Below are 12,427 nucleotides of genomic sequence, written 5' to 3'. Positions count from 1 at the left end.
GATGTGCGATCCACACAGCTACACTACAAAGAAACACAATTCATTTTTTATTTGTTTGTGTCAGACAAAAATCCAAGATGTGTTACACACTACCTGAAAAGTGTGTCGGTGCTCGTACTGGTTGTTTAATTTTTGTGGTTGCATGTGAAATATTCACCGGATCGCAAAAATATTCAACTTGTCAAAATGGACCTTTGCTAAAATTAGTTGAGTAGCCCTGGAATAAACTGTTCAAAAATGGCCAACAGTTATCTAGTCCAATAAAAAATGTAAAAATAATTAAACTTGTTAAAAAATCTTGCCACAAATGAAAGCTACAAAGACAGCAAACAATCAAGTTCTGTGTGTATTGGATGCTTTTTTATAAAATTAGACAAACTAGTTGCCACTGCTTTTTCTGAACAACACTGACATTTTATTTTTAGAAAATGGTTTTGTAGTATTTGTTGTTAATATAAAATGGCAGAAAAAGCAACATTATGTGTCACTCCTGCGCAACAAGCTTCCAAATCAGTGCAAAAAGACTCCCCAACTATAATTCTGTACAGAAAAATGGAACACCTGATCACTAAAATGCAAGTTGAAGGCGCAGAAGGTGTGCCAATAAAAACTGTGAAAAGTTTATTAACAAAAATACCTGATGTCTTCAGTGGTGAAGATTTGGTAACGTGGTTGATAAAAAACCTTGGCATAATTGACCAGGATGAAGCAATACATCTGGGATCACTAATAGCAGCTCATGGATATTTTTTTCCAATTGATGATCATGTAATTTCTTTGAAAAATGATAGTTCTTTTTATCGGTTTCAGTCACCATTTTATTGGCCTTCAAATGGATGGGATCCAGAAAATGAAGAGTATGCTGTGTACCTTTGCAAACGTACTATGCAAAATAAAGCAAGATTAGAACTAGCTGATTATGAAGCAGAAAATCTTGCAAGGCTACAAAGGTCATTTTCCAGAATATGGGAAAAAATTTTTGCACGTGCAGAAGAAGAAGCAAAAGCAGACAGAAGAAGAGATAAAGTTCAACGGAAAGTTTTTGACAGCCGTGAACGAGCATTTTGGGATGTGCATCGACCTGTACCAGGATGTGTTAACACATTAGAAATTGACATCAAGAAAGCATATTGGTACAAAGATAAAAGCAAAAAGTCGGTATACAATTCATCACCTAGAAAAACAAATGAAAATCTACTTCAGGCCAAAAGCATGGAATGTAAATCTGTTGAGTTGTTAAATCAAAGCGTGAAGACCCTTAAACAACAACTAGATCGACATTGCCTTAAAATGTCAAAAGTTTGTGAATCTTTCATTAACTACACTCACCAACAAGCTGACTATGACCCGTTTATGGTCGTGGTTAAGCCTTCCAATCCTTGGATAAGCAATGAAGATCATTACTGGACGGAAAGTAGAGCGCAAGATATAACTCCACAGCGTGCCACAAGGTGGAAACTTTCGTTTTTAGAGCTTCTTCGAGATGTGCAAGGACAAAGTGAATTTCGTAAGTTTTTGGAAAAGGAAGTTTCAGCTGAAAACTTGGATTTTTATCTGGCTTGCGGAAGCTTTAAGATGCAACCCGTAAGAGATGTAAAGTTCACTGTGCAAAAGATCTTTCGAAGTTACCTTTCAGATGAAGCTCTTATTCCAATAAACATCGATTCCCAAGTTAAGGATGCCACTATTAAGAATATGGAAAATCCCGACCGATATTGTTTTGAACAAGCACAAGAACACATATTTCACTTGATGAGGAGTGATAGTTATGCAAGGTTTTTGAAATCAGATCAATATAAAAGTTTGATCACTCCAAAACAAAAATATTCAAAAAGTTCAGCGTCAAAAATTGTCAGTAGCTCTCACACTCAATTGCTCACAGATTCAAGCAGTGAATATTAACTAAAAATGTTCATCTTTGCATTCGTCTGATGTTTCAGAGTTATTGTGTGTTGAAACTACAATGCTTGTAAGACCACTGTTTTCTGCATAACGAGATTATTTAGATATTTATTTAATGTATATGTATAACTTGTTGTAGTAATTTTGATCATGTCTATAATAACACAATATTTCGGTGTCCGACAAATTTTTCGTAAGCAATTGTTCCTAAAGCAATTCTTCGTAAGCAATTGTTCGTAAAACAATTCTTCGTAAACTTAAATCTTCGTAAAACAACTCTTCCTAAAGCATTTTTTCGTGCATGCAGTTGAAATTTAATGTATACGAAGAAATGCTTTACGAAGAATTGTTTTACGGATTTCATTTTACGAACAACAGTTTACGAACAATTGTTTTACGAAAAACTGTTTACGAAGAATTGCTTTACGAACAATTGCTTACGAAAAATTTGCCTATAACCAATATTTCAGTGTACTAAACTTATTGATAACGCAATATTCGTAGTTTCTATTTATTTTTTGTTTGATTTCTATATTCGTATGTCTGATCATTAATTACAAAGCTGGATTAAACAAACATGTATTGTGCACTGTACTGGTTTAGTTATTGAGGAAATAGTGCCTTACTGCCTATCGTACTGAATAGACAAGTTTCCTTTCTCTAATTCAATGCGCTTTTCATGCTGATGTTTTTCATACAGTATCCTGTTAAGGTACTGCCCCTTGAAAATGAAGACATTCATGGACAATTCTACATTTAACGAAGCACGGTGATTTGAACAACACCGCTAGTCAGATAAAACTCCTGTAATGTTTTCAATCTGTTTCAGTTGCGTTTATACAACTGCAACCAATATCGACACTTTACCGGCCAGTCCAAGCAGAAGAAATTTGTGTCCATTCGAGTTTGCGCGTAGGTACCGTACGCTAGTTCCCAGTTTGTTCCAATGGTTTTTATTTTATTTTTTACCAGTAATTGTGTCGAAATCACACTTTCCAACCATACTCTTGAAGCGTTGCTTTGTTAATCCAGAAAACCTCACGTTTTTTTATTTGTTTAATCTTCTGTCTTCACTCTTCAGTGCCTTTAAGACAATGTTGTTCGTGTACCTGGTACCATGCCTGTTACAGGCTTTGACTTTCATGCACAGTTTTTTTCCATTTATCTTGGTAATTGACTGTTAAAAGTTGTGGTTGTAGCTTGAAGGTGATCCTTGAGGTTATTGATAAAAGTGAGACACTGTTTTCCACGTACTCGTTTTCCTTTAATCTTTCCACAAAAGCAGTGTGCTCCTATATTTCTTACTTCATGCCATGGCCAAAAAAGCTGCTCTGTCGTTTGACGATGTTGTTCAAGAGAGTTCTGGTTTGAGCTAGTATATCTTCATTTATTTGTGGCTGAGATGTGATATTCGTTACATTTTACGTGGAAACTACATTTTAGCGTCATTTGAATACTTCCGCGTTTCTTTGTTTATCGTGCAGGCTTCACATCTATGCAGTGAAATGGAAAGATGCAACACGCTTCCTTGTTGCAAATTGTAAATTTTTGTTTCAAAGAACGTAGGCTATGCAGTGTTTTGGAATGCTTTTTTCGCTTTAGCAATTTTTTTTTGATCTTTTTTTTGTAATTTTACCATCATTTGTAAGGAACGATCCCAAGCACAATATTTCAGAAAGAGTTGACTTGTTTGGTTGAAATCAGTACATTGCAAGTTAAGCGAGAGATCATTTATAATCACATCTTTTGTTGTCATTCCTTCGCTAACAATTTATGATGTGGTAATGTGGTTTCACTGTCATGAAACGCACGATGCGTTTGTTGTATAAATTAAATAGGTCGGGAGATAAAACACAACCCTGTCTCACTACCTCCTTAATCGGTATCGAACTTGTTTCGGTTGTTCCTGTGCGCATAGGCGTACTGGGGCAAAACAGTTTTGGGGGGGGCAAAATCAAAAAATGCCAAATATGCATCAAACAGCTATCGAATGAGCTGTTACAACTGCACACAGATAAGCACATATTACAACTCTACTGTAGGCTATAACTGGCTGCTGTGCCCTGGTCATTAGAAACTCCGCTCTTTTCGTTGACGCTGTTCTTTATGCAGTGCTACGATCAGGATTGAGAATAATCGGATTTTTTTTAAATCATAGTTTTTGGATGAACAGATTTTTGTTGTCTATTTAAGGAAGAGGAGGGTTAGTTTAGCGATAAGTTTATTTTTGACCCATTAATTGCTTCGATTATGTCATTTTATTGTGTCGTTTTGCATTCAGATTGAGATCAGAACTCATTTCATCAGACTTAGGCTGCAGCTAAACTCAAACGTCCCTTCTCCTTCAGCACATCACGTTGTTTTTGATCATGAGATACATACAATCAGACCGTTTGTAATAAAGTTTAATAGTAGGCTACTGAGTGTTATACGGACCTAAACATTAAACAATGAAAGTTCAGATGAACAAAATTAGCGGTTTATTTTGCATTGAAAATTTTGTACACAAGCTTGCCAGCTTTCGCAGTGCCCAATCGATTTCAAACTTTTCAACATGTGCATTGGTAGTCCAAAGCCACCTTTGACATGTCATTGGTGATTCTTTCACACAGGGTCTTTCCCACCATGTCAAAAGTGATACCATTTTGAGCACATCTTCTTGAAATAGGCCTGCGTATGGTATAAAAGGCCCAGTTTTAGCACGATATTTAAGGACTTCTGACAAAATGTTAGGACTAACGTCCCCAGAAAATTTCATAGCTGCGTCAAGCTCATTCAAAGATAGCCTTTTCCTCCATGCTTGAAAAAGTCTTAATGATTTTGATCGATTGATTTAAATAAAACAAACCTGGCTACGATATTTGTTGAAAGCCTACTTTCAGATGCAAAAAAAAAATTCCGGTCACTTTATTATATTTCACCAAACTATGTTCATTTTGTAGCTGCTCAAATGGCGTAAAATAGCATAGGATTTGTTTTGCAAATGTTTATTAAAAAGGGAACAACATTATGTTACTTTGAGCAGTTGTATCAAGAAATTACCCAGATTCCAATAGTTGATATGGTGTGGTGTAAATTACAAATGATAGTGGTGTAAATTTAAAAAAAATCATTTAAAGCCATTGTGTCATATGTTAATTTGGGCATTTTTATAGTTGATGTAATTTTAGGCCATTTTGTAGCGCCTATGCGTATCTTTGCATTTTGTTGGAAGTGGAGGTTTTGTATAATTATTTTAATCCTTTTAATTGCATGTAACATTTCCGAAAGTTATAGATGTGCTCATTCTTTAAGCCTTTTTGTAGCTTATGACTTAGAAATAAAGATCAACTTGTTTTGAATATTGCCTTTTCACAAATGGTCCGGAGCAGAAATATTGCATTGCATATTCCTCTGTCTGGCACAAAGTGACTAATTTATATCGTTCTTCTCAAATTTCAGAATTAATTTTTTGTACTGAGTAAAACCAGAGATTACTTATAACTATTTTTAAAATTAATTTCATAACATGACTCTTGGGCCGAAAGTTTTCACATTCATTGCTTCCTTGTTTTTTAGAGAGAGCAATAAAAACTGGTTGTTGCAGTGGCGTATCCTGGTTGGTTGAGCAAGGGAAGCAATAAAACTCGTGGGGAAATAGAGCGTGCCGAAGGCACGTGTTTTCTAGGGGGGTCCGGGGGTATGCTCCCCCGGAAAATTTTTGCAAAATTACACTCAAATAATGAATTATACTGCTTTCTGGAAACACCTTTAGGGTAATTTTTGTATGAAATTTATTAGCAGATAAACAGCTATTAACTTGTTAAAGGTAGCTCTTACACACGAACGGGCAAAGGGCAAAAATGCGACTATAATTAGAGAACACCAAAAACTCAGCTACAAAGTCAAGTCTAGCTTAGACCTCACATATCCTGTCTTATTCCAAAGTCTATCCAGCCAGGATAACAGTGTAAAGCCAACATTTGGCTCAAACTTTTGCTTACAAGGCCGATATTATAACCAGGGTTGCCAGATACTCAAGCTATAGTAAGGCCAAATCCATTATAAAATAAGGCCAAAAAAAGGCCAAATTTTTTATTTACTTCTAAGGTTAAATAAAACGCTAACAACTTAATTGAAATAATTTTTTGAAAATGCCATTTTACGATCAAATATGACAGATAATAATTTAGCACTGTCAGAGCATAATGACCGGTTCATTTGCATAATTTGATTAATGAAAAATTACTGTAGTAGCAGATAAACTAGAAACCACTATTGCTTCAATTCATGAACAGTGCTATTCGGAACATCTAGCTAAGCAATAAGCATGAATTTGTCTTATTGAGTATATTTACCAAGGATGTCTACAACTACAGGATTGGAAACTATTTTCAGGGCTATACATGACTACAGAAGAATTATTAAAATAAAACACTGTTTGTATCAAGTAAAGAATGTATAAAATTCAATTTTGCAATAACAATATAAAATATAGCCTTCACTCACATCAAAACTTATTTTAAGTTATTTAATGTATAGAAGTTTAAAACCACGAATCTAAAAAATCAAAAATAAACGAATGCAAAGATTTCCTGTCGTTCTGTAGCATTTTGCGTATTGCAAACCGGATCAGAAGTAAACGTGGAGTGCTCAAAAATCAGTGAAATGTGTTGTCGTAGGCTTTTATAATAAACTTATTCACAGACCAACCCAGTACGAAATCAATACATTTAAGATGTCATAAGAACTAAAACTAATACTCGGTTTTGAAATTATTTAGCAGCAAACAAAATACGACAATTGCACAAATGGAATGCAAACACATCACATTAACAAACAAGGCAAGTGTATACTTTACGGTTTACGGCAGGTGCAACTTAATAGAACCGCCCTGTCCACCGCTAACACATTCTCTACTCTCTACCTATGTCTCTGCTCACTAATTAAAATTAAAACGAATATAGGTCAGGCTCTAAGTGATGATTGTTACGGCCAATCTCTGTACAAATCAAACGTCATATAAAACCGTTCAAGTCTACTGAATATTACGTCATGGAAATTCCTAAAGCATGTGCCAAAATTGCACCATCGTTCATAAGACCTGTTTGGGCCTGTTTAAACAGGAAATATTACATCAGCTTTAAACACCTGTTGGAATGACTTCATAATTGTCTTTCATTATTGCGTCACAGTACTGCATACGTGAATTTGAGATATTGCTATCTATTCTGGTCATTCGTAAAATGATTGTTTGAAAGTTGGCCGCACATTTAACTGTTGGCTTAGTGCTTGCTAGCTGGACAAAAGTTCCGTCTTTTATCCAATTAATCTGTATTGTAGTGACAGTTTTTTTAGAGGTGTAGGCGTTACCCCTCGTTTTCGATAGCCTCGGGCTAATTTTACTGGAATACACTGTTTGAATAGACGTTTCGAAAGTGTGTTTATTTTTGGGTCATTGCATGCAGACGAACGGATTTGGGAATCTTACGTTACAATTTTCCCACGAAGAGATTATGGTTTACCGCTGTGACCATAAAAAAATAAAAGACGATTCTCTGTCTAGTGTTTGGCACAGAAGCACTTAGAAGCATAAAAAATAAAAGACGATTCTCTGTCTAGTGTTTGGCACAGAAGCACTTAGAAGCAAAAAATAAAAGACGAAGTTTGTAGTTGGTAGGCTAAGAAGCACTTAGAAGCAAAGAAATAATAAAAGAAGATCTTATTGGTTGGTAGTCTAAAGAAGCAAAGAAAATTAAAGACATTTCTTCTCGGTAGGCAACTGAAGAACTTTAAGCTAAAAAGTAAAGACATATCTTCTCAGTTTGGTACTGAAGAAAAATAACTTTGACAATCATTGGCAAGAAAGAAGATTAAAAGCAATCTATCTGTGCTTGAAGATTCAAGTGGAAGAATCCAAGCAAGTTTTGTGGACTTTTGGACTTCATATACTCGTACAGCTACGGTATCGTGCATTTAAATTCTTTTTTGTATCTTTACGGTCTTTGCAGTTAAGTTTTTTATAACTACTGTAATTTGTGTGTTTGTGTAACTTAATTTTTTAATTGTTAAATTTAGCCCTAACATTTAATATGTCTACACTCGGTGGCGACAGGGACTCGACCGCCGTCGACTCGACTGAGTTTAAGCCTGATGATGTTCTTTGCGGTCGGGCAGGCCATTCTGGGGAGGGACCCATTAACGATGAGGCTAAGTCAGTTCGAGAGGCCCGGCATCTTAGACGGGATATTTTGACTCAAATTGGGAAACTTTCTGTAGCCCTAGGTTCTTTGAGTGATAAGCAGGAACTGTTAATTTTTAGATCTAAGTTGTCTACTTTAGAAGAGGAATTACGGCATTTCCATGCTCTTTTGAGTAAAATTGTTAACTCTGCAATCTTAGCAGAACTTCATGATAGGGTAGATCCCGAATTTAACTCGTTAAAAAATAACTTCGAACAAAAAGAAAGTGAGTTCTCAGATAGGTTGGATGCTGACATACATCCTGAGGATAGCGCCTCAAATGTAAGCACTAGGATGTCTGAGAGCTCGTCACGGATAGTTGCACAAATTAACCTACAGCTAAGACGAGAGGAGCTCCAGATACAAGCCGAGGCCGAAGCAAGAGCTGCTGAGGCCGCCGTGAGAGTTGAGGCCGAAGCGAGAGCTGCTGAGGCCGAAGCGAGAGCTGCTGAGGCCGCCGCGAGAACTGAAGCCATACGAGTTGAGGCCGCCGCGAGAGCTGAGGCCGTACGAGCTGAGGCTGCCGCGAGAGCTCAGGCCGAAGCCAGAGCTGCTGAGTTCGCACTCAAAGACGCTCAGTTGAGGGCTGAACAACGTAAAGAGGTAGTTTTAGCTGAATATCGTTCTGAGTTGGGCTCCCGGCGTAGCTCTAGGAAGGGCTCTTCTAGGCATTCCAGAAGTGAACATCAATCGCAGTTTAATTTACCTAACCTTTTCCAGACGCCTGTTCAATCTGTAAGTGGACCAGTACAATCCACATCTTTTCAAGATGTTTCAGGAGGTCTCGGGGCCGCGGCTAAGGGTCTTCCGAAGGCTGTAGAGCCAAGGTCTGTGAATTACAACCGAACTCCTCCCCCAGAGCGTACAGGTCACGGGGCCGCCATTAGCAGTAATGCTTTGCCCCCTTCAAAGTTTTCTGCGCCGCTAGTTTTTGATCGCCCAGCTACACGTAATTTGGGTGGTTGTGAGAGGCGTATCGTGTCTCCTGATTTTAACGTATGTGAGGATCGTGATCGGGCTGTGCATGTGACTGAGCCCACTCAGCCCATTAAGGGATATAGCTTGTCTTCTCCCGCTAAATCGAGTTCTCAACAGCAGGATTGCTTTTTTGAATACCAAAATAGTAGGACGTTCTTCGATAAGGCGGCCTTGATTGGTTACGATGGTAATAATATGCCATTTGTCTTCTTTAAAAATCGTGTTATGGCCTTGATGGCAGCTTCGCCCTTTAAGGGAACTCGTTTGACTTTGTTGCAAGCAGCTTGTGTTAGAACAGCTGCACAAACGATTGCTAATTTGGTTTCTGACACTCCTGGCTTGTCAGAGGAAGACAGGATAGAAATGTCGTTAGCTCGCTTGTCCCAACATTTTGGGGTTCGTGGAGGTCTTTTCGCAGAACCAGAAATTAGAAAGTATCGCTATGGTAGCAAATTGACTTCTATCTCTTCCAGTGATTTGAAAGAGTTTAAAGATGAATTGTCGCAGTGTTTGCTTTACGCGAAAGCTTATGGTCAGCGTGATAAATTAGAAGGACGTTTTGTTTTGGATTTGGCTAAGCGACTCCCGTTTGACGCTAAGCAGCGTTATCTTGACTTTTTAGGTGATCAGTATGGTAGCACTGAGGAACCTACCTTTCAGAGTTTGTTTGATTTTGTAGTACGGGAGGAAACGCGCAAGTCGACTGATTTTAGCATTATGCTAATGGGCGATTCTGGTGAGTCGCAGCATTTTAAAAAGTTTGGCAAAGGAAAATTGCCTTCATGTCCGGTTAGGCAGACGTCGGTAAAGCCCCATGATAATGTGATTTCAGGGAGTTCGCAGTACTCGACTGCTGTTGGCGCACCGCGCGGCGGTGTGGCCAGACATAGTGACATACTGGCATGTTTTTGTTGTTCATCACGTGGTCAAGTTGAATATCATTTTTTGTCTAATTGTAAAGAATTTTTGCGCTTGACACCTAAACGTCGGAGAGATGTCATTGTGAAAGCTGGAAAATGCTTGAACTGTTTGCGCCAGCATATGGTTAAGGACTGTAATCATGCAAACAACTGTCGTCAGTGTGGGCCTAACAACGATAGGAAACACTATTTTCTTCTGCATGATTTTTATGTGACGTCACGTGATTCTCTGGATTCGGTCGGTAAAGATGATGCTGGTGCCAGAGTTCCTGTGCGTAATGTTAAGATTGGAAATGTTAAAGCAGCCTTTAACCGCGTTACTGCTGCTCGTGTTTTGAATCCAATGACTGGCAAATCGAAGTTGGTGTATTGTCAGCATGATCCTGGTTCGCAGTTGACCTTTGTTTCGAGTGACTTGGTGTGCGAACTTGGTCTTAAACCGTATGATAAAGCGTCGTTTAAAATGGATACTCTGGCTGGTCAGAAACCTACTTGTGCTGAACTTGTTAAACTCAACATTCAGTCGTTAGAGACGAATGAACTGTTTTGTGATATAACTTCGGTGGTTAACCCAGCTTGGGCTGACGATGTTAAGACTTTACCACATAAGCAGGATTTAAGTAGTTTCCGTCATTTTCATGACGTGAATATGTTTCATTTGAATGATTGTAGTACTGTAGATGTACTGATTGGAAATGACAACGCTTATTTGATGTGGGCAAAAGAAGAACGTGTTGGTGAAAATCGCAGTGAACCACATGCTTTACTCACTCCTCTCGGTTGGTTGGCTTGTGGTGGTAAGTCACCCTTAGTTGAAAGCGTTGCTAAAGTGTGCAGAGTGCAGACGTCTTCAGAGTCGGATGTCATCTCTGGCTTTCAGCGTAAAATTGAGTCTCGCGATATGGAAATAGCAGACCTGAATAAAGTCATTCAGGATTTGACTTTGCAAAATGAAACCTGTGAATTGTCTCGCAATGATATTTTGGCTAGAGAACTTGTCGAACCGAATATTGAGTTGAAAGATGGTCGATTTGAGATACCTGTTCCGTTGAAGGAAGATATTGATCTACCTAACAATTTTGTGTTGGCGTCAGATAGAGCTGCTGCTTTAAGAAAGAAAGCTTTAAAACAACCTGAACTTCGTGATTTCCTTACTGACACCATGAAAGATCTTAAATCTAATGGCTATATTGAGCGTGCTGGTGAAGCAGGAAATGTCAAGGGATTTGAATGGTATTTACCATACTTTGTGACGTCACAATTAAAAAAGCGCATTGTTTACTATGGCAAGTCTGAATTTCGAGGAACTTGTGTTAATGATTTAATGTCTTCTTGTCTTGACTTGTCTGACTTGTTAAACCCTCTGGCAGATGTCTTGGCTAGATTTCGGCTTGAAAGATTTGGTTTCGTGGCCGATATGACCAAATACTTCTTTCACATTTTGGACTCTTCAGTACGTAAGCCCAATTTTATTGAACTGCTTACGTACACAGGCAGTGCCGTTCGGATCGTGAACGAACGCCCTTTGGTACCTTTGAGTGACGACCCTAGGGATTTTACTGTCATCACCCCTGCCTCACTTTTGACCCCATACTTAGACCCATACTGTGCTGTTGGGCAACCACATGATCGTGACCAATTAAGAAGGGATTATCGGTTCAATTTGTCACTTTCTTAGCAGTTTTGGAATAAATGGATCGATTTTTACTTGCCAGGTCTTCAGGGCCGGAAAAAATGGCTAAAAATGGCCGAGAATTTGGAGCCTGGTCAACTTGTAGTGGTAGGTTCTCTCCAAGACATTGGTAAACGTGGGAAGTATCAACTTGGGAGGGTGCATGAGGTAGTTCCACAAATTAGGAAAGGGAAGCCTGTGGTTCGTAGAGCCAAAGTTGCCGTCTGCAACTATGATGAGAGTACGGGGAAAGTGAAAGTAGACTACGTTTTGAGGGATATTTCGTGCCTCGCCCCCGTAAAGAACACCTAAGTGTTAGGGTTTGAGCCTGGTTTTGTCTGCGGTGGCCGACCCTTGTCTGAGCCCGGAACAGTCGGTTATTAGCGCAACCATTGTATATAGCGTCATTTAGCGTGTACCTATGGTACCAATTTCATGTATCGTCGTGTTTATTCTTATTGCTGTTCATTCTTTGCATGCCCTTTGTAGTTACGTATTAACTTAAACGAGAGTGATTCAAACAATTTGTGTATCGTGTGTTTTATTCATTGGCTCACGATTGTCCTTCAATTCTTTTTTAGTTATGCCATGTTAGACTGTCATAACTAGGGGCCGCTATGTTACGGCCAATCTCTGTACAAATCAAACGTCATATAAAACCGTTCAAGTCTACTGAATATTACGTCATGGAAATTCCTAAAGCATGTGCCAAAATTGCACCATCGTTCATAAGA

The 12,427-nt window shown here is 38.4% G+C and overlaps 1 pseudogene; it reads left to right on the top strand.

Moving 5' to 3' along the window:
• Positions 1-449: 449 nt before the first annotated feature.
• On the top strand, positions 450-3,658 carry LOC145779542 (regulator of G-protein signaling 7 pseudogene; annotated as a pseudogene).
• Positions 3,659-12,427: the final 8,769 nt, after the last annotated feature.

This window comes from Aplidium turbinatum, chromosome 11 (assembly GCF_918807975.1).
Source record: "Aplidium turbinatum chromosome 11, kaAplTurb1.1, whole genome shotgun sequence".
In the NCBI taxonomy this organism is placed as follows: domain Eukaryota; kingdom Metazoa; phylum Chordata; class Ascidiacea; order Aplousobranchia; family Polyclinidae; genus Aplidium; species Aplidium turbinatum.
This window is presented reverse-complemented; position numbering and strand designations above follow the sequence as displayed.